Here is a 20,898-nt window from a genome sequence, read left to right on the forward strand (position 1 = left end):
TGCCTCCCAGTCTCCCAGTTGTGCCTCCCAATTGCAGACCCTACGTGGAAATCAGCTCGCAAGGGAATCTGGGAAATCTCATTTTCAGAATCTAAGCCCATAGCCTTACAGATCAAAGTATAAAGGGTGTGCATGGAACTGAGAGATCATTGACGAGCACGATGAGTCAATTCACTTAATACTCTACAAAACTGTGAATAAATAGAAGAAACCAAGTTCAGACCAGGGTCTAATACCAGAATCCTTGCTCTTGTAGTAAGTTCTAACTCAGTTTACATTTATACTTTGCCCTTGCCTTTTTTTTTTTTTAACGTTTATTTATTTTTGAGACAGAGAGAGACAGAGCATGAACGGGGGAAGGGCAGAGAGAGAGGGACACAGAATCAGAAGCAGGCTCCAGGCTCCAAGCTGTCAGCACAGAACCCGACGCGGGGCTCAAACTCACGGACTGCGAGATCGTGACCTGAGTCGAAATCGGACGCTTAACCGACTGAGCCACCCAAGTGCCCCAATGCCTTTTTTTTTTTTAATCTTAGCATTTATTTAGTGCTGGCTGTGTGCCAGTGCTGTGCTAAATGCTCAGGTTCTGCTTACCCTATTTAAGTTTTGAAACAGTGCAGGTAACGTTGATGAAAAGTTGCCCAGTAAGCAAGAGGATAAGAAAACTAAATAAGAATAAACCTGGTTTCTTGAGTTGCAAATGTGTGCATATATGTATGCACATATAAATTTTTTCTATTATAGAGATTAAACTCTTTATATATACTTATATAAGTAAATTAATATGTGTATGTATTTATATAAACCTGTATATATATAATTACGTGCAGACCACTTAGGCAAAAAAAATACTATAATCAAAGAAGAATAAAAATATTGTCCAAGATTGTTGAGCATGTCATTCTAATCAACTTCAATTCATTTCAGAGAGTAATTGTTAAATACATATGTGTGCTCAGCACTGAGCTGGAGACCATGAAGGATACAAGAAAAATATATGATGAGGACCCTGTTCCCAAGAAATGTGCTGTCTGGTTCTGAAATTAAACCTTAGCTATATAGGACATCATGTACAATGAAAACATAAAGGTCAAGGGACGCCTTGGGAAGTCACTGAGGGCTGGGATTGTCAGGGAAGGTTGTCAGGAAGGGAGGAGACGAGGCAGAGGGGGCAGTGAAGGCAATATGGATGTGGAGAAGTGGACAGACCCTTCCACGTTAGGGAAGACCATGAGTAAAGGCTCAGAGGTGGGGCACGAACTCAATGTTTTATTGTTTTATTATTTTTTTAATGTTTATTTACTTTTTGAGAGAGAGAGAAACAGAGCATGGACAGGGGAGGGGTAGAGAGAGAAGGAGACGCAGACTCCAAAGCAAGCTCCAGGCTTGAGCTGTCAGCACGGAGCCCAACGCGGGGCTCGAGCTCACGAAGCACGAGACCATAACCTGAGAAGAAGTCAGACGCTTAACTGGCTGAGCCACCCAGGAGCCCCACAAACCCCCTGTTTTAAATGGCAGCAAAGGCACTGGAGATATGAGTGAAGGAAGGAACATTAGTTGGATGGTGGGCCTGAGTCCTAGTTGTCTCTCTCAGTATCCATTCTCCCCTTTTTCTGTTCGGATGGAAGGTTAACCTGGGCACAAGACCAGCCTTCCTTGCAGCTAGGTGTGACGGGGCCACTAGATTCTGGCTAATGGGATATCAGCAGCAGTGATGTGTGAAATTTCCAGGCCATGTTCCTGAAAGGAAATGAGTTTGTCCTCCATTGCTCCTATATCCCTTCTCCTCCAGGAGTGTGGGTGTGCTGTTGAACCATTTTGGACATTGTAGAGAAGGACAACATCCTAAAGTTAGCACACAGAATCTAGAAAGAGTCTAGACTCGCAACATCGACAAACTGCCGTCCCAACCCTGGAGCACCAACAGTGATTGATAAATGAGAGGGAGGATTCCAACTGAGAGCCACAGGGGCGTCTTCTGCTCTTGGGCATCCATAGCGCTGTTTGGAGATTCTGGCATTTGTTCCTCTGTGGTAGCAGTAGATCCTCCAAAAGTAGCCTCACCTTGTCCACACATCTGCATAATTGCTACTAAGAGTATCTTTTGGGAAGGCCGTTCAGAGAACCGAAAACACAGTGAGAGGATCGGTTTTTCTCTCCATATGTTAGGCAGGGACACCCAAGTTTCTGGCCAACCATGTTCGGAAGGAATATGAGACTCGCTGCAAATCCAGAAAGCTGCCGTAAGATCTTACAGTTGGTGTGGGGGAGGTATTAAAAAACACTAATATTTCTGGAATGGAAGCATGAATTGCATGCAGTAAAGATATCACAACCTAGGACAAACTGCCTTTGAGATCAAATACGTCTTGTGGAGAGGACTGGACCTGTCTTTTTGGTTGTCTCTTTTCAAAATAATCCCCACTGAAGGGCGAGTTGTTGCACTGGCTCCAGATCTGCAGCATCTTTCTCTTTCCCAGTACGGCAATAAACAAAGATCCTAGAACCAGACTTGGGGAGAAGATAGCCCTGAGGCTATCTTTGAGATCAGGCTCTTTGAGAATCGTTCAGGATTCTTTCATGTTGGAAGGTGAAGTGTCATTAAAAAAAAAAAAAAAAGGTGAAATTCACACAACAAAAACTATTTCATTTTTTTTTATTGTATGTGCGTGTGCGTGTGTGTGTGTGTGTGTGTGTGTGTGTGAGAGAGAGAGAGAGAGAGAGAGAGAGAGCAGAGGAGGGGTAGAGAGAGAAGGGGGACAGAGGATCCAAAGCAGGCTCTGTGCTGTCAGCAGGGCTTGAACTCATGAACTGTGAGATCATGACCAGAGCTGAAGTTGGACACATGACAGACCGAGTCACCCAGGTGCCCCCCAAACTAACCATTTTAAAGTGAATAACTGAGGGGCATTTAGTATATTCACCATGTTGTGCAACTAGCTAGAAAAGTTCAACGCGTTTTCATCATCCCAAAAGGAAACCCTGTACCCCGTAAGCAGTTACTCCTCATTCTCCCCTTTCGGGCCCCTGGCAACCACCAATCTGCTTTTCATCTCTATGGAAATACCTGTTTTGGGTGTTTCACATACATGGACTCATACAGTATGTGATCCTGGGTGTCTGGCTTCTATTTTTATTATTGATTTTTTTTTAATGTTTATTTTTGAGAGAGAGAGAGTGTGTGGGAGGGGCAGAGAGGCAGGGGGACAGAAGATGGAAGCTGGCTCCACGCCATCAGCGCCGTCAGCGAATAGCCCCGCGTGGGGCCTGAACCCACGAATTATGAGATAATGAATGACCTGAGCCGAAATCAGACACTTAACTCACTGAGCCATCCAGGCACCCCTTCTTTCTTTCTTTTTTTAATGTTTATTTAATTTTGCGCGCGCGCGCGTGCGAGAGAAAGAGCAAGCACACAAGCAGGGGAGGGGCAGAGAGAGAGAGGGAGACAGAGGATCCAAAACGGGCTCTGTGCCGACAGCAGAAAGCCCGATGCGGGGCTCGAACCCGGGAACCACGAGATCATGACCCGAGCCGAAGTCGGAGACTCAACCCACCGAGCCGCCCAGGGGCCCCCTGGCTTCTTTCATTTAGCATAATGTTTTTGAGTTTCATCCAAGCTGTGGCATGTGCCAGTGCTTCACTCCTCTCCGTGGCGGAATCGCATTCCAGTAAATGCATACGCCCCAATTTGTTTATCCATCCATCCGCTGAAGGTCATTTGGGTTGTCTCCACCTTTGGCTGTCGTGAACGGTGATGCTATGAACACGTACGTACAAGAACTTGTTTGCACACCCACTGCCATTTTAATGAATATATAAAACTCAGGACTCAGGTGAGGAGGAATTAGCGTCTGAAAGTCCAAATTCTCATTCTTCCCCACGTCAGAGGACAGGTTGCCGGGAAGGGGCTGCTACATCCACCAGTGTTGTCGCAGAGTGTCTGTGTCGCAGAGTGGCTCTGAGCGTGAAGGAGGCTGGTAGAGTCACGGGCCCTGACATCTGTCTTCACCGCTGCCATTTCCTTTCTTTGAAAATCCAGGCAGGCACGCGGTCGAGTCATACTGAAGGCCCACGTGTGCTTTGCCGGGTGCTCTCTGCCCGGTTTTTCTCTTCATTGCCAGTTGTCCTTGCACCTTCTGAAAGGTGCCTTCCTGGCGCTAGCAGAAAAACAAAACTTTCCGGGTTAGACCAGAAGGGACCCCAGGCCTCCGAATGAGAGCCAGAGGACAACTCTGCAAAGGGACCAGTTCTGTAAAAATAGTGACCGCTGCTGTTTATTGAGTATTGAGCATCCGATCCATTCAGCAGCCCTACGAGCCATCACCCCCATTTTACAGATGAGGAAATTGATGTTAATTCAAGCACGGCTGAGGCCAATGCAAATACAAGCGTTATCTCGGAGATATTGTGGGTTTGGCTCCAGACCACTGCAATAAAGCGAGCGCTGCAATAAAGGGGGTCAAATGAATTTTTTGGTTTTCCAGTGCATATAAAAGTTACATCTACACTGCACTGTGGTTTAGTAAGTGTGCAAGAGCATGACGTCTAAAAACAATGTAGATACCTTAATTAAAAAATGCTTTATTGTTGGGGGCGCCTGGGTGGCTCAGTCGGTTAAGCGTCCGACTTCATCTCAGGTCATGACCTCGCGATTCGGGAGTTCGAGCCCCATGTTGGGCTCTGTGCTGACGGCTTGGAACTTGGAGTCTGCTTCAGATTCTGTGTCTCCCTCCATCTCTGCCCACCCCCACCCCCCACCACTTGCGCTGTCTGTCTCTCTCTCTCAAAAATAAGTAAACATTAAAAAAAAAATAGTTTCTAAAAAAGAACTGGTCTGAGCAAGGGACGAGGGAGGCGATCAGCTGTGAAGCTGCCCCTCCCAAGATGTTTTGATTATCCCCTGATCATCAGTACCCAACATGATGCCTACCATGTGGTTGGTTCTCGATAAAGAGATCTTAAGGCCGGGGGGGGGGGCCGGGAAGGGGGGATGGGGGGTGAATTCACACACGTGCATGTTATCACAGCTTCTCTGTGGCCAGGACACTTCCTCTGCCTCATCTCAGGCAGCCTGCCAGTGTTTGTTATCTGGATCCACAGTGCCTCAGACAACTTCTAAGGGCCACCAAGAGGGTCTATTAGTTTCCTGGGGCTAATCTATCACAAGTCACCACAAACGTGGCAGTTTAAAACGGCAGCAATTAATTCTCTCCCAGTTCTAGAGGCCAGAAAATTGACACAGGTGTCTGAAGGCTCTGGGGGAGTAACCTTCTTGTCCTCTTCCGGCTTCCCGTGGTTCCAGGCACACCCTGGCCTGTGACCCCCAATACCAGTCTCTGCCTTCGTCTTCGTGTGGCCTCTTTCTCGAACTCCAGTGCCCCCCTGCCCTTCTCTTACAAGGAAAACTGTTATTGGAACTAGGCCCGCCTACACAATCAAGATGATCTCATCCCAAGATCCTAAAGTTAATTATAACCCAAAAGGCCCCTTTTCCACATAAGGTCATATTCAAAGGTTCCAGGGATTAGGGCATGAGCATACCTTTGGGGGGCAGGGCAGGGGGGGCATTATTCAACACACTGTCAAGGGCCCAAAGCCTCAACAGAGATCAAGAGAAACCATTGGTTCCAGGGTGGCTAATCTTCCTCTATGGTGTCACACAGCAGGTTACTGCCAGGTCCCAGCACTCCCCCCCCTGCAACCACGGGTGACCGTAAATCTGTGAAGCCATCACAGGGCACCCCAGGAATTAAGTGAAGAATGTTCATATTTCCCAGGCTGCTTGCTGGGCCTTCACAAGAATGGTCCAGCTGAACGAGGCCATGACGAGCGATCGTGGCTCATTTCACGAGCTCAGTAGAAATGCCTTGATAAGCCTGGAGGTTGGACAGGTAGCAAATCTTCTCTAGGGGACAGGGGGCAGGAGGTAGAGGGCTGGACAGGGGAGTAATAAGGTTGGGCTGGGTTTTTCCTAACCTCCTTCTGTTTGGCCACTCTGAAGCCATATTTCCCTTCCCCTTCTCCTAGCACCTGCCTTGTTCTTCAGCAGTCTTCAGCACCCGGACCACTGACCCATGGGCTCCAAAGACCCAGGCTACGGTCCTGGGAATGTGTAATGGTCTTTGCGTGTCAGCTCGTGTCAACTTTCTGCTAGGGTGACCAGATATTTAGTCTAACATCGCTGTAGATGTGTCTACGGGGCTGTTTTGAGATGAACTTTATATTTACATTAGTGGATTTTTGAATAAGGCAGATTGCTCCTCATATGTGGGTAGGCCTCATGCAATCAGGTGGAGGCCTGAATGGAACAAAAGGCTGGCCTCCCCTGAGCAAGAGTAAATTCTGCAGCAGATGGCCTTTGGACTTGAACCACAACATTGACTCACCCCTATGTCTCCAGCCTGCTGGCCCATCCTGCAGATTCTGGACTTGCCAAGCATCCGTAATCATATGAGCTAATTTCTTAAAATAAATCTCTCTTTCTATATATGTGCATGTTCTATTGATTCTGTTTCTCTGGAGATTCCTGACTAATACAGAGTGGCCTCCACTTTCCCAGCCTGGATAGCAGCCTTCTCAAGGGTGGGGGTGTTCAGCCCCATGCTCCTTCTCTCTCCCTTTGATCTCCCTCCAGACCTCGAACTTTCCAGCTCAGAGAAAAGCTGCCTTTTAGCATGGAGACCGATAGGTCCTATTGGGTCTGTAGTATCATTCTCTTTGTTTCAAACTGATGATTGTAATTTCACCCCATTCAGGGGCCATCCCATCCACCAGCCCAGTAGGGTTCATGGAGAGGAAGCATCTGAGGCTAAGAAATGTCAGAAAAGGAACAACGGTCCCGGCCCAGCTGGGGTCTGGAAGGGTCTGCCAGGCTGAGCTGAGTGGAGAAGGACAGCACCCATGTGAAAGAATAGAGACTATGGCCTGGGTGGCAGCTAATCAAGTTCTCCCTTGTCAATTAATGAGTGGAATAAAATCCTTGACATGCGATCATTCTATATCTATATGAGAATCATGATTTTACCTCTTTAATTAAAAATAATTATGCTTTAATGGAGCCCAACCTCTCTCAACTCTCCCCCAAATGAGATGACATCATAACACAAAATCTATTAACATGTATTAACACTCTAGAGTTTTAATATGTACACAGAATGGAACTAAACCCTACAAACGAGTAGGAACATTCTCAAAATTTCCTACCCTTTTTTTAAAATTTTTTGTTTTTCAACGTTTATTTATTTTTGGGACAGAGAAACAGAGCATGAACGGGGGAGGGGCAGAGAGAGAGGGAGACACAGAATCAGAAACAGGCTCCAGGCTCTGAGCCATCAGCCCAGAGCCCGATGCGGGGCTCGAACTCCCGGACCGCGAGATCGTGACCTGGCTGAAGTCGGACGCTTAACCGACTGCGCCACCCAGGCGCCCCCCTACCCTTTTTTTTAAATTATGCACCGGTTTATTGACATTATGCTGGATTTAAAAATCGAATTAAGAAGATCAGCGGATCTCGATGCAAGAGAGGAAAATGACATTGTGTCATCTTGTCAGAAAAGATGGTATGTTTTCCCATTTGTTGATGTGTTCTGCTGTGTATTTTTGGAATGTTTTGCTCATTTCCTTATTGAGATATAATTGACGTATAACATATTCGTTTCAGGTGTACGACATAATGATTCCGTATTTGTATATGTTGTGAAATGATCACCATAGTAAATCTAGTTAAATTGCATCACTGCACAGAGTTACAGAATTTTTTTTTTCTTGTGACGAGACGAGACGAGACGAGAACTTCGGAGATTTGCTCTTAGCAGCTTTCAATATGCAATACGGTGTTATTAACATGAGTCGCCATGCCTGATCCCTCCCCCTCTTTATCTTCAAGACGCCATATTTGGAAGGACCAAAGATGTGCATCGTACACCTGCCTTTTTCCCTTCTTTCAGTCTAGGCCAGTGGTTCTCAGCCTTGAGGTTCATAAGAAGAACCGTCTGGAATGTTGTCGCTAGGACTATGAATACTACTTACGAAAGCAATGGAAAGAGCTTACCGTATCTTAAGAAACGCCTATGGTAATAATGACAATATGAAGATTTTTGTCTTTCATGAATCTGAAGCTACCAGACCACTCCTTTCCCCCATAAAACACGGCTGCACCACAACTGCATCAAGGTGTCTGAGGCTCCTAAGCTCTCAGTTGTGTTTCTCTCCTATTGTACTTCCCTGGGAAGGCAGGTCTCGGGTATTGGAGGTGCTTTTTTTTCTTTTTTTAATTATTTTTTATGTTTATTTTTATTTTTGAGAGAGAGACAGACACACAGAGTGAGAGCAGGAGAGGAGCAGAGAGAGAGGGAGACACAGAACCTGAAGCGGGTTCCAGGCTCCGAGCTGTCAGCACAGAGCCCTATATGGGGCTCGAACTCATGAACCGCGAGATCATGACCGGAGCCGAAGTCGGACGCTTAACTGGTCTCTGAGTTTGAGACCAGTGTCAGGCTCTGTGCTGACAGCTCGGAGCCTGGAGCCCGCTTCAGATTCTGTGCTTCCCTCTCTCTCCGCCCCTCCCCTGCTTGCAGTCTCTCTCTCTCTCTCTCTCAAAAATAACGAAACATTAAAAAATAAATAAATAAATAATTCTTGAGGTGAAATTCGCATAACAAATTTATAGCCATCTTAAAAATGTACGGTTGAAGGGCATTTAGTACATTCACAGTGTTGTGCCACTCTCACCTCTGTGAAGTTCCCAAACATGTGTGTCCCCTCAAAAGGAACCCCGTAGCCATTAACAGTCATTCCCTACTGCCCTGTCCCTCCCAGCCCTCGGAAACCATCAATCTGCTTGCTATCTCTATGCTTTTCCTTATTCTGGACATTAACGCATACGTGGAAATCAACCATAAGACTCCGCAATTTCCACTCCTGGATCTATACCCCAAAGAACTGAAAACAGATACCCAAACAGGTATTTGTACACAAATGTTGACGGCGGCTGGAACAGTTAGGTCTTCCTGGGAACCCTCTGCGGGCTTTCTTGTGGTTCTACAGGTAAATGTCTCTTCCTCTGAGAAAAAGCAACAGTGAGGACAGAAACAAGAGAAAGACAGAAGCCGTACTCAGTTACCCCCATTGGTGCTCTGCTTCCCCGGGCACAACAACCCAGCGTGACGGGCGAATGTTACCCACTGGGGGTTCTGGACAACAATGAATCAAATACACCCAGAAGAGAGAGGCTTGGCAGACACATTCGGGTGGTTCACCAAATTCCCAGGAAGCTGGGAATGCCTGCCCTGGAAGCCACAGAAATGGGGGAGTAACCCGGGGTCCCTCCTGCTTAAAGACGAGTGCTGCCTCGAAGCCTGTTATATAAGCGAGCTGGATTTCCAGCCTACGGGGAAAATGCACAGGAGAGCCTGCCTCAGGGCAGGCTTGTGGTCATCATGGTCAACGGTCAGCTAGGAGCTGGAGGCTGGCAGACCCATTGGTAAAGCGGGCCTCTTTCTAAATCTGTTTCCTCTTCGTTAATCGCGGAGCATTTTTATTCTAGCCTTCTGTGGGCTCAGGAGCTTGGCTGGTACTACACTCCCGGTTTGCAAAGGAAGAGACTGAAGCCGCGGCCTTTTCCAATGTTTTCTTCCCTGCTCTCACTTCTGGCAATTATTGTAAAGTGCACTCATTATCCTTACAATGGTTCAGAGATTAAAGCTTAATTCAGTCTGTTATTTCTGTGGCTTTGCCTAATAGCATTTGCACCTGTATTAGCCCCACTAGGTGGTGAGGCCAACGCCTCCTTAAATCACCAGAGGATGTGCTTTGTGTTCTCGTCTTGGCTCCTACCGGTCTGGCCAGAGGCAGTTTTCATAACATTTTAATGGGTCACCAGGGTTTTCTGTGGGGACATCTGTCTCCATCACAGGCAAAATGGGACTCTCCTAAGAAGAAAGCCGGCCTGTAGGAAAGTCAGCTTTGACTTCTAAAATGCAGTAGTTGAGGGGCGCCTGGGTGGCGCAGTCGGTTAAGCGTCCGACTTCAGCCACGTCACGATCTCGCGGTCCGGGAGTTCGAGCCCCGCGTCAGGCTCTGGGCTGATGGCTCGGAGCCTGGAGCCTGTTTCCGATTCTGTGTCTCCCCTCTCTCTGCCCCTCCCCCGTTCATGCTCTGTCTCTCTCTGTCCCAAAAATAAATAAAAAACGTTGAAAAAAAAATTTTAAATGCAGTAGTCGAATACCTGGTACCCTTTGTTGACAGGCAATGCACATGAACGTGCTCTCTTCTTCATGTGGCTTATCACAGTGCCCCGTAGGGAAGGAGACAGATCCGGGTTCAAATCGTGGCACGGCTGGTGTTCCATGTGTCATCTAGATGAGTCCTCTAATCGTCCTGAACCTCAGTGTGCCCAGCTGTGAGGTGGGGTGACAGAACTAAAGTTATGTATAATTGAATAAAAGAATTTGAGGACATGCTTGACAAATGATAGGTCCGCTCAAAGATAATAGCATTATTATTCATTTTAGTACTAACAGCTACCTCTAGTCTGAGTTGACCAAAAAGGATCAGACCATGTGGGGACGTTTTTAGCCTTATAAGCTGTGGTTTATGTGCTGTTAGATATAATGGGGCTCTCCAGACCTCAACATGGTCCGGGGTTCTCACCTACTAAACTGGCCCCTCCACTCCTCCAGATACGTGGTTTATTTAATCATCTGGGGGCTTAGCTAGGTTAAGGCAGCATGTTGAGGTCCACAATGTCTGTGTGGAGGGGGAACTCCAGAGAAGCCGGTGGCAGGGTAGCGTCGGATGGAAGAGTGGGGAAAGAACGATCTGGGTTTTTTTTCTGTATTACTTTCAAAGCTTCTTTGGTTCTAGGAGTTATCTAGATGCTTTTCTGTGTATCAGCCAGTCAACAAATGTTAACTCAGCACCTGTTCTGGCTGGTATGCTAGTCCTTTCTTACACCCGTTCTTACCTCCTTTGTGTCTGCTCTTGGAAAGGGCACTATAAAATAATACAGCGTTTTCTCCCGAACAAGGGGGAAAGGGTATATGAGCTAGCCAGAGGACTGTGTGACCAAGAGGGTGTCTGAGAGGAGGAAAGCAGACAGGGCCAGAAAGGAGATGGGGGAGTAGAGAGCGGTGACATCTGGTTAGCAGAATACCCGCTGCCACGGGGTACCCCTCTCTGCCCAAGCCCCTGATGCTGCGAATTACCCCTGTGGTAACTCTGCCTTGCAGACAAAGGCGATGGGGGGTGGGGGGTAGCTGAATAACCCCGGGCGGAATTTCCCAGGGGATTTGCAAATTGCCTGCTCGCATGTGTGTGACTATTTTTTTCATCCTTTGATAGAAGACGTGCTCCCATACTCCCAAGTTCTCGGGCTTCCTTTCTGCAAACACTCCCTCCGTCAGGCTCAGGGGACGAGGGAGATGTGACCCTGGTAAGAAGAACACAGCCAGAGACTGTTTGGAGGCAAAGAAAAGGACACAGAGAGATGGGGGGGGGGGCGGGGGAGGGGTGCCTTCCTGCCTGGCTTGTTTATTGCCACAACTTAGGGAGGAGACACGTGCAAGCGCTGTGCCACTTTCCTTCTTCTCCTCTCTCTTCAGGGTTCCTCTCCCTCGATTGCCCAACAGCCCAGGACAGACTCCCAACTACCAGCCGCGCCCGCAGATTCCCAGCCTGAGAGAAACGTGTTGCTGATACCTTCCGGGCAATTTGTTTAATTAAAGCTCAAAACATGTGTTGGTTCCTGGTATAAGTGGAGAAATGGAAAGAAAATGAATTAACCATGGCCAGGTCTGCAAGTTCTCCCGATTTCTCGTATCCTTTGTTAGCCAGAGGAAGGAGTGACGAGGAAGGACCGTGGCTAGATGTTTAATTGGGCTCAGTAGCACACATGCAAACCAAAAGTTGTGGATGAATCACGGTACACGATGTGAAGCAAAATGTATTACATATCTTATCGTATGTTCGATCCCTACTTGATTAAAATAGCAATTTAACTTATATCGCCTTTGTTTTTTTTGTAACTCAATAAGACCCGCTGTCTGGGTGCACCAGCCCCTAGAAAACAGGTTTCCAAGACTTTGAAAGTGAGTCCTGATGTTACACGGATTATTTTTTACGGCATCAACCATTTAAAGGAAAAGAATTGGGGATCTAGTTGAATACAGTATTTAGTAATGCGATATGTTTAATATTATTCATCTATATCTTCAACCATTCGAGGGAAATCACGTGCAATACAAAACAATATGCCCAGTGTAATCCTCGCCTCCTGCCCCCAAGAAAACAAGGAATCTACCTGTTTTTAAATTTCTGCATGTCCAATAAATCCATTTGATAGATTTTTTTTAATCTCAAGGTTTGACTTTTTATTTTTTTATTTTTTAAATTTGTTTAATGTTTATTTATTTTTGAGAGAGAGAGAGAGAGAGAGAGAGAGTGAGTAGGGGAGGGGCAGAGAGGGAGGGAGACACAGAATCGGAAGCGGGCTCCAGGCTCTGAGCTGTCAGCACAGAGCCCGACGCGGGACTCAAACTCACAAACTGTGAGATCATGACCTGAGCTGAAGTCGGACGCCCAACAGACTGAGCCACCCAGGCGCTCGACTTTTTTTTTTTTAAATAAATATTTATTTTTGAAGAAGAGAGAGAATATGTGGGTGAGGGGCAGAGAGAGGGGGATGGGTATCCAAAGCAGGCTCCCTTCTGTCAGCACAGGGCCTGATGCGGGGCTTGAATGCACCAACGGTGACCTGAGCCAAAGTCAGATGCTTAATCAACTGAGCCACCCAGGCGCCCCTCAAGGTTTGACTTTTTAAATGACGTGACAGGAGTACCATTCTGTATTTATAAATACACATTTTAAAGGCTTCATTCATTTCCTCACTCATTAAACGTAACTGAGCACTCACTACATGTAGGTGTTGCTGTTGGTGCAGGAGGTGCAAATTACATCACTCTGGGTGACTCTCGTCCCCTCTTCCTTAGCCAGTCAACCTCCCGGTAACATCCTGCACCTTGGTATTCGATTGGAGATACCTGATGGGAAAACGGCTCCTGGACACTCTAGAGTGTCATGCATCAACTCGTCAGCCTCAGGGAAACACACCAGCTTCTCTGTGATGGGTCCGGCCAAGCCTGGGTATATTCCTAATTGACTGGCACAGGTTGGGTCACGTGACCACACCTGCACCCATCCCTGTGGTTGAGGGTGGGGGGCTCTGATCGGACAGCCTGGCTAAATGTCTCCTTGTAAGGGGTGAGGAGGTCAGGTCCTCACGACCCCATGGTTTCCTGAAAGGAGAGTTTCCCTAAAACGAGATTAGTAGGAAGGACCAGAAGAAAAGCAGAGGTACCATAATCTACCCAACCACCCGAACCGCGATTTGGCCACCGACTTCCAGGCCTTCCTTCGTGGTCAGTCTGTCGCTGGGGCTAAACTATTTTCCATCCCTGTCCTTCTTCTCCAGCCCTATTGCTGCCTCTTCGGCTCAGATCATCATCACTTTACCCAGATGCCTGCGGTGCTCTCCTAACTGGCCTTTTCACTCTAGACTTGCTCCTCTCCAATCCAGGTTCATCATTCCCGGACTAAAGTAGGACCCCATCACTCGGTGACTACCCCATGCCTTCAGCGTAAAATGCAAGCTTTTAAAACTTGGCATACGCAGCTTTCTCTTGCACACGGAACCCCTCACCTGGCTTGGGGACTGCTGTTCTGGTGCCCAGCCCCCTGCTACACTGATAACATTGTACCATCTGTCGGTTTGCCTGACTCTCCCCCCCCGAGCCAGAGCGCTTTAAGAGCCAGGATATTGTAGTTTGGCTCACTCCGGCTCACTGCAAACCCTTCGTGGCGCATTTTCCTGTTGGAGCTAGAAAGCTAAAAATTGCATTTACGAGACCGCCTGGCAGCGGGGATATAGAAAGGTAATGTAAGTTCCACCGAGCAGGTATACCTGTACGAGACTTTATTTTTTTTAAACGTTTGTTCATTTTTGAGAGAGAGCGACAGACGGCGAGCGTGGGGGAGGGGCAGAGAAAGACGGAGGCACGGGATCCGAAGCAGGCTCCAGGCTCTGAGCTGTTCGCACAGAGCCCGGCGCGGGGCTCGAACCCACAGACCGAGAGGTCATGACTTGAGCCGAAGTTGGATGCTTAACCGACTGAGCCACCCAGATGCCCCTGTATGAGACTTTAAATAGAAGCAAAAACCGAAGAGACCTTCTGGCAACCTTGGTGGTGATATCTGATCCTTTGGGGGCAGGTACAGGTGAGTTTCTAAAATCCGGCCCCCGGCACAGGATGGCTATAATTATGGTGTTTCCGACTAGAACATTGCCTTAATGGAGTTGGTGCTTTTTCTTAGTCTGCAGTTCCCAGCTTCATTGCTGGCACTTGTATAGACACCAAGCCCGGCCCTGGCCCTTGCCACGATTCTGTGAGCGACACGATTCTCTGGAATAAAACTCTTTCCACAATAAAATAGTGGATGCTATTGTTGGCAATTAAGCGCCCTGATTAATAGAGATAGTGTTTAATGCCATTTTGTGTCCGCAGCACCCAGCACTATGCCTGGCCCGTGAGAAATACCACACGCCTGTTGGCGAATGAACGTTTGAATGGATAATTGTCTCTGTTCCTAGAGCGCTCACTGTGCGCTAAGACAGGCGCGCATGAGACTATTTCAAGGTAACAGGTTGTAAGAGAGTCACAAAAGTTAAGAAAATGCTGAGGTGGGAGCATCAGGACCGTCTCGAGGAAGGTAATATTTGAGATGGGCCTTTAAGAATGAGTAGCAAGTCGTTGGCTAAATAAGGAGATAGAGGTCATTCCAGGCAGGAGAATGGTATACCCGAAGTGCAAACACATGAGATGGCAGGGCACGCTCAGGGAATGCGTGTGGTTGGGTAGGATATGATCCTCTGGTCAGGAGATAAAGAGGGACAGGGCAGGGGAAGCCAGGATGTGAATAGCAACAAAGGTTAGCATTTCTGGTACTTTCTAGACACTGGATCCTGAACTATGTCACATTACCTCAATCCTCACCATTGCTATTACTCTCATTTCACAGGCTGACTTGACCAATGTCATATGTTGCAAGTGGCAGAACACATTCAAAGTGAGCTCTCTCTGACGACCGCGCTTTAGACTTTATCCTGCAATGGATAAGAACCAACGAAGGTTGGACAACGATAGGATTAGATGGTGTTGCCGAAGGATGGGAGAAGGGGAGCTTGAGTAGGTCAGGAGCCCAGAGGAGAGATAGCAGCCACAAGTCAGGAGTGGTGAGAATGGGGACGATTGAACACATTTGAGAATTTTGTTTTTTATTTTTAATTAAAAAAAAATGTTATGTTTGTTTTTGAGAGTGAGAGAGACAGAGCACAAGCGGGGGGAGGGGCAGAGAGAGAGGGAGACACAGGATCCAAAGCAGGCCTCAGGCCCTAAACTGTCAGTGCAGAGCCGGATGCGGGGCTCGAACCCGCGGACCGTGAGATCATGACCTGAGCTGAAGTCGGACACTCAACTGACGGAGCCACCCAGGCGCTGAAAAATATTTAATTTTTTTTTTTTAATGTGTATTTATTTTTGAGAGAGACAGGAAGAGACAGAGCACAAGCAGGGGAGGGGCAGAGAGAGAAGGAGACACAGAGTCTGAAGCAGCCTCCAGGCTCTGAGCTGTCGGCACAGAGCCCGACGCGGGGCTCGAACTCACGGACCGTGAGATCACGACCTGAGCCGAAGTCGGACGCTCAACCAACGGAGCCACCCAGGCGCCCCACTGAGGAATATGTGAGAGGCTGCATAGACAAACTCGGAGACCAATGCCATGTTGCAGAGACGGGAGGCGATAGGAATGAAGAGTGAAGCCGAGACCCGGGCTCAGGCACCTGGGTGGATGGTGGCACCGTTCATCAAAATAGAGAAAACAGGTGAAGAAGCTGGTTGGGGCGTTGATTCGCGATATTGGTGTTAGAATATGTTGATACAGGATTCCTACAGGACGATAGCTTGGAGACCATCGAGATATCCGTTTGTCTGAATCTGTAGGGCCCGTGACCCTGGAGTAAAGCCTGGTGCCCGGGGTGTGTTGGCGGCTGTACAAGCACGTCTGGAATCTGGCCCAGCATCAGGCCGAGCGAGCACAGGGCCTTGCGTCGCTGCGTATTGAAACTGACTTGTCAGGCCACGGAGCTACAGAGAAGAAAGGCTCTGGCCGAGGCAGGCAAGCAGGCGCCCCGCTCAATAATTCAGCACAGAGCCTGTCTTGGCTGCGGAGCTCCCATCACAAGGAGCGTTTTTAAAGCCAAACCCGATTTCTGTGCGAAGTCATGCCTGAGCAAGCTGGCTCGTTGCCCAAAGACAAGAGAAGGCTCCAGGCCTCTTTATACACGGGCCCTGGGAGATTTGGGTACTTCGTGATAAAGCTGTCAGTCTCCGCAGGGCAGGCATGTGACTCATTTGCATATGTCACTTCCTTCAGCACACCCCAGCCCGCAGGCCCCTGACTCCAAATCCCGCGGACAAAGAAAGCTGTCCCAAACGACCTCTTCCTATCAGATTCAGGCTTTATTATGCTAGAGGGTCTGGCCGCAGATCCCTTCACTGCTCTGGACCGACTCAGAGCCCCTCTGGCGGAATGGAGCTCTCTAAAGGGAAGGGCACTTCAGAGGGGGGTTCGGGCACGGCCCCACAAGGATCAGGGAGTGGAGCAGAGTGGCCTGAGCGCTGCTGACATTCTGCCACCAGCGGTCGGCTTCCAAAGCTCTGGGAGAATGCGCCCGTTCCGCCTTCTCGGCACGCCGCTCCCCAGCCGGCCACGGGGGCCGAACCCTGGGTGGTAGCTACCCGAGTCTTTGCTTCTCTCAGTCTCTGCTTCCATGCGTCCTTGATTCGCTCTGGCCTCCTGTGCTACCCATACTTGGGGATCGATGACTTAGCAGGAGACTGTAAGGAAACCTTCACCTGGCATGCACAGCCGTGCCCAAGGGACTGCGCCGATGCTTGAGTGGTTAGTAGCCTAGTTAGGACTGGATTCAGGTGGCCTTCCTTCCTCCCTCCCTCCCTCCCTTCCTACCTTCCTTCTTCTCTCCCCCTTCCTTCCTTCCTTCCTTCCTCCTTCCTTCCTTCCTCCTTCCTTCCTTCCTTCCTTCCTTCCTTCCTTCCTTCCTTCCTTCCTTCCTTCCTCCTTCCTTCCTTCCTTCCTTCCTTCCTTCCTCCTTCCTTCCTCCCTCCTTCCTTCCTTCCTTCCTTCCTCCTTCCTTCCTCCTTCCTTCCTCCTTCCTTCCTTCCTTCTTCCTTCCTTCTTCCTTCCTTCTTCCTTCCTTCCTTCCTTCCTTCCTTCCTTCCTTCCTTCCTTCCTTCCTTCCTTCCTTCCTGTTTGGACACTGGGCAGTCTTCTCCTTGTAGAAGGGATCTGGCCTGGGTGCTCCAGGGTGCTCTCTTAGCCTGCCTGGCCTCCTTCCCCAAGGGCCAAAGGCATCCGTATTTCAACAGGTCTATAACCTACTGGCCGAGCCAGCAGCTAGCGGAAACTGGCAATAACAAAAATGTGTCCTTCCCTGCAGGCTGGCTCGTCCCTGCACCAGGATGCCAGGCGTGGTGGACAGGACACAGGCTGGAGGTCAGCCCCCACCGCTACCCCTTATGGCAGGTTCTCTGTACTGGCCACTAGCTTCACGGCTCTGGAGGAGGCCCTCCCCACGAGCAGTTTATCGGTGCGCTACGATACGCCAATCGGCAAATTCCGCTTCAGAGATTCTCGATCCCCCCCCCCCCATCCCCATTATGTAATTCAGAATCAAATTTAAAATAAAAACAATACTGGCTCATAAAACACAAGCTCACAACAATACTGACTCACAAACTTACACAAGTGTTGAAATTATAACGAACTTACTCGGGATATTTAGATTGCAACATTCTCGTTCGCTGAAGAATCTTGTTCGCTGAGGGTCTCAAAGCTCATGTTTAGGGGGCCCACTGGGCAGTCCGGCCCTGGGCCTGGGACCTGGGGCCCCCTCCTGGGTCCCTCTCGGGCTCTGCCCCATGCCTCCTTGATCCTATCATCCTGTGGCTCAGACCTTGGCTGACGGCGCTCACGCCTGACTTCTACTCCCCGCCCCCCACCCCGTGCTGGCTTCCTGAGAGCCCTATCCCAGCAGTGATCGTTTTGACTATGCTCTTGTATTTAGACCCCTAACCTTTCCCAACTGTGTCTGAGCCCCAATTCCAGTCTTGTCACGTGGGCTTCCTCATGTTATTACCACTAGACGCACGTAAAATCCATCACGTTTTGGGGATCGGGACAGTGGGGCAATTCAGGAAATCTGACTTCCTTCCTGCCCTTTGGTGGTTTTAAACTAAGTCCATAAATAATTTGATACTCGCCCCACCCCCACTTCTGGAGGTGGAGCTTAGTTCTCTCCCCTAGAGTGTGGGCTGAGCTTCTTTGGATCAGGAGGTAGTCTTCCTTGCTCTTTCTCTTGGATCGCTTACTCTGGGGGAAGCCGGCCGCCATGCTGTGAGGACGCTCAAGCACCCCGTGGGGAGGATCACGTGGTAAGGAACTAAGGCCTGCCAACAAGGAGCATCTGAGTGAGCTGTGGTGGCGGTGGACCCTCCCACCCCAGTCAAACCTTCAAGTGACTGCAGCCCTGATCATGTCCTGACTGCATCCTTCTGAGAGACCCTGAGCCAAAACCACCTGGCCAAGCCATTCCCAAATTCCTAGCCCACACCAACTTTGTGACATGATAAGTGTTGATTATCTGAAGCCATTTAGTTTCGAGGCGATTTGTTGCCTAGCAATAGTAACTCATATATATCCCAAAGGTGGGACTGGAGAGAGGGACCGTGGAGTCGCACAAAAACGGTTTTCGGGGCCAGGAGCTTCCGTATCACTCATTACCCCTTTCCCCCGAAGGCATCATATCCCCAGTAGATATGGTTTCCTTGCTTCTCTGTCTCCCAGACAGACTGCGGGCCCCTGAGAGCAGGGGCTCGGCTGACCCATCCTAAATGTAGCCAAGTTCTAAGGATACAAGCTTAAAGGGGCCAGTCACCAAAAAATTCTGTATTTTTCTACAACTCACCCAAATATTTATTTTTGGCGTCTGTTCCGGGGGTAGCATACACAGCCGCTTCTGGGGACCCTCTTCCTCTCAGATCTTGTTTGTCTCAGCTCCTTCCACGCCCCTGTTGGGGTGTGGGAAGTACTGTGTTGTCTCTGCTGCAGGATGTGGGAAATTCTGCCAGCTGTTCGCGGGTCCTCCAAGGACCCTGGGGACTATAAGGTTTGCCACTTCTGGGCTTCTTCCCTGGAAAGGAGGCTCAGATACCCCTTGCTCCACGTCTCTTCCTACAACCACTGCCTGCTAACGCAGGATTTACCCCACTCACGAACTCTCTTGCTTTCATTTTCACTGTTATTTATTTGCCTCTAGCTTCCAAATCTCTTGTTTAGAACCGGAGACATTTAGGGCCGCGCGCGCGCGCGCGCGCGCGCGCGCGCGTGTGGCTGAAATCTCTCCAGTTTTTTTATAAAGCGTTTTAACCTACAGAAAGATCAGAAAATAATATGAGACCTCTGTACCCACTACCAAGATCAAACCGACCTTAGCATTTTGTCATATTTGCTTCAGATCCTCCTCTTTTTTAAAAACAAAATAAATCCATCGCTATAGATAGAGCCCAATACCTCCGCTATCCCCAGCTTCTGCAAGTAATGACAATGCCAGAGCTAGTGCTCCTCAGTCCCTCAGAGATTTCTGTTTTGTTATAACTTGTTTGTGCACTTAAAACGTATATTCTAGGGGCGCCTGGGTGGCTCCGTGGGCTGAGCGTCCGACTCTTGATTTCAGCTCAGGTTATGATCTCACCGTCAGTCGCGGGATCAAATCCCAGGTGGGCTCCGTGCTGAGGGTGGAGTCTGCTTAGGATTCTCTCCCTCCCCCCCCCCCCCCGCGCCCCTCTCCACTCGGGCACTCTCTCTCTCTCCCTCTCTAAAAATAAAAATGTAAAAAGTATATTCTAGTGTTACATGCATTTACAGATTTTTACATAAAGAGTGTCATATTGTACGCATTTTTCTTTTTTCCACTGCATATTAATACTTTCTTTATTCTTAAGGTAGCAATTTACATAAAGCAAAATGCCTTCTTTTTAGGGTCCACTTCTGTGTGTTTTGACAAAGCATGTGACCATGTTAAGACCCCCACAACCGAGACGTAGAAATGACCCGTCACCCCAAAAAGTCCCTGCTAGGACCTCGGTTGTTGACATCCCAGGCTCTGGCAGATGGAAAGCCTGGCCTTGGTTTTCAATCTCAGTGGTGTTGTCTGTCTTTCTATCAGTCCACACCCAAAGCAATGCATGCCCGAGGACTGAGGGGGAGATGGCTGGGGAAGGTTAGAAGATTCAGAAGCAGGAATCTGTGCTAATACCCCCACAGCTAAGTCCTACTGCCTGGCCAAAGATAGAGCCACAGGAAATGTCGGTGACTCAGTGAATAAACAAATGAATGAATGAAGCCATGTAAGAGGAGGCTGGTGGGAGTTATTTTCTTCTCCAGCCTTCCTGGGTATCAGGAATCACCAGAAACTTCACGCCTGGGCAGTGGATCGTCTGTGTCCTTCTGCCGGGCTGCAGCCCCGGTTTTTGGCTCCCAGCCGCCGGGGGAGGTGGGGATTGACTTCGGAGACCATGTATCCGCTCTACATTCCTATCTCCAACATGCTCAGTGCAGTCTTGTAGGCTCTTCCTGGGACACGAAAGGGTCTCCTGGGCCCACCCCTGCTCTTGTCTGTCAGGATGCTCCCAGTGAACCAGTAGCTCAGGGCTTTTCTCCCCAAGAGAAAAAAAAAAAAAAGAATCCACTTGGGCTCCTAATTAT

The 20,898-nt window shown here is 48.8% G+C and overlaps 1 long non-coding RNA gene across 2 annotated transcripts in view; it reads right to left on the reverse strand.

The window, feature by feature from the left end:
* Positions 1 to 20,898, reverse strand: part of LOC123383211 — a 103,990-nt gene that overhangs the window by 38,694 nt on the left and 44,398 nt on the right. The window lies entirely within an intron of this gene.

This window comes from Felis catus, chromosome F2 (assembly GCF_018350175.1).
Source record: "Felis catus isolate Fca126 chromosome F2, F.catus_Fca126_mat1.0, whole genome shotgun sequence".
Classification (NCBI taxonomy): domain Eukaryota; kingdom Metazoa; phylum Chordata; class Mammalia; order Carnivora; family Felidae; genus Felis; species Felis catus.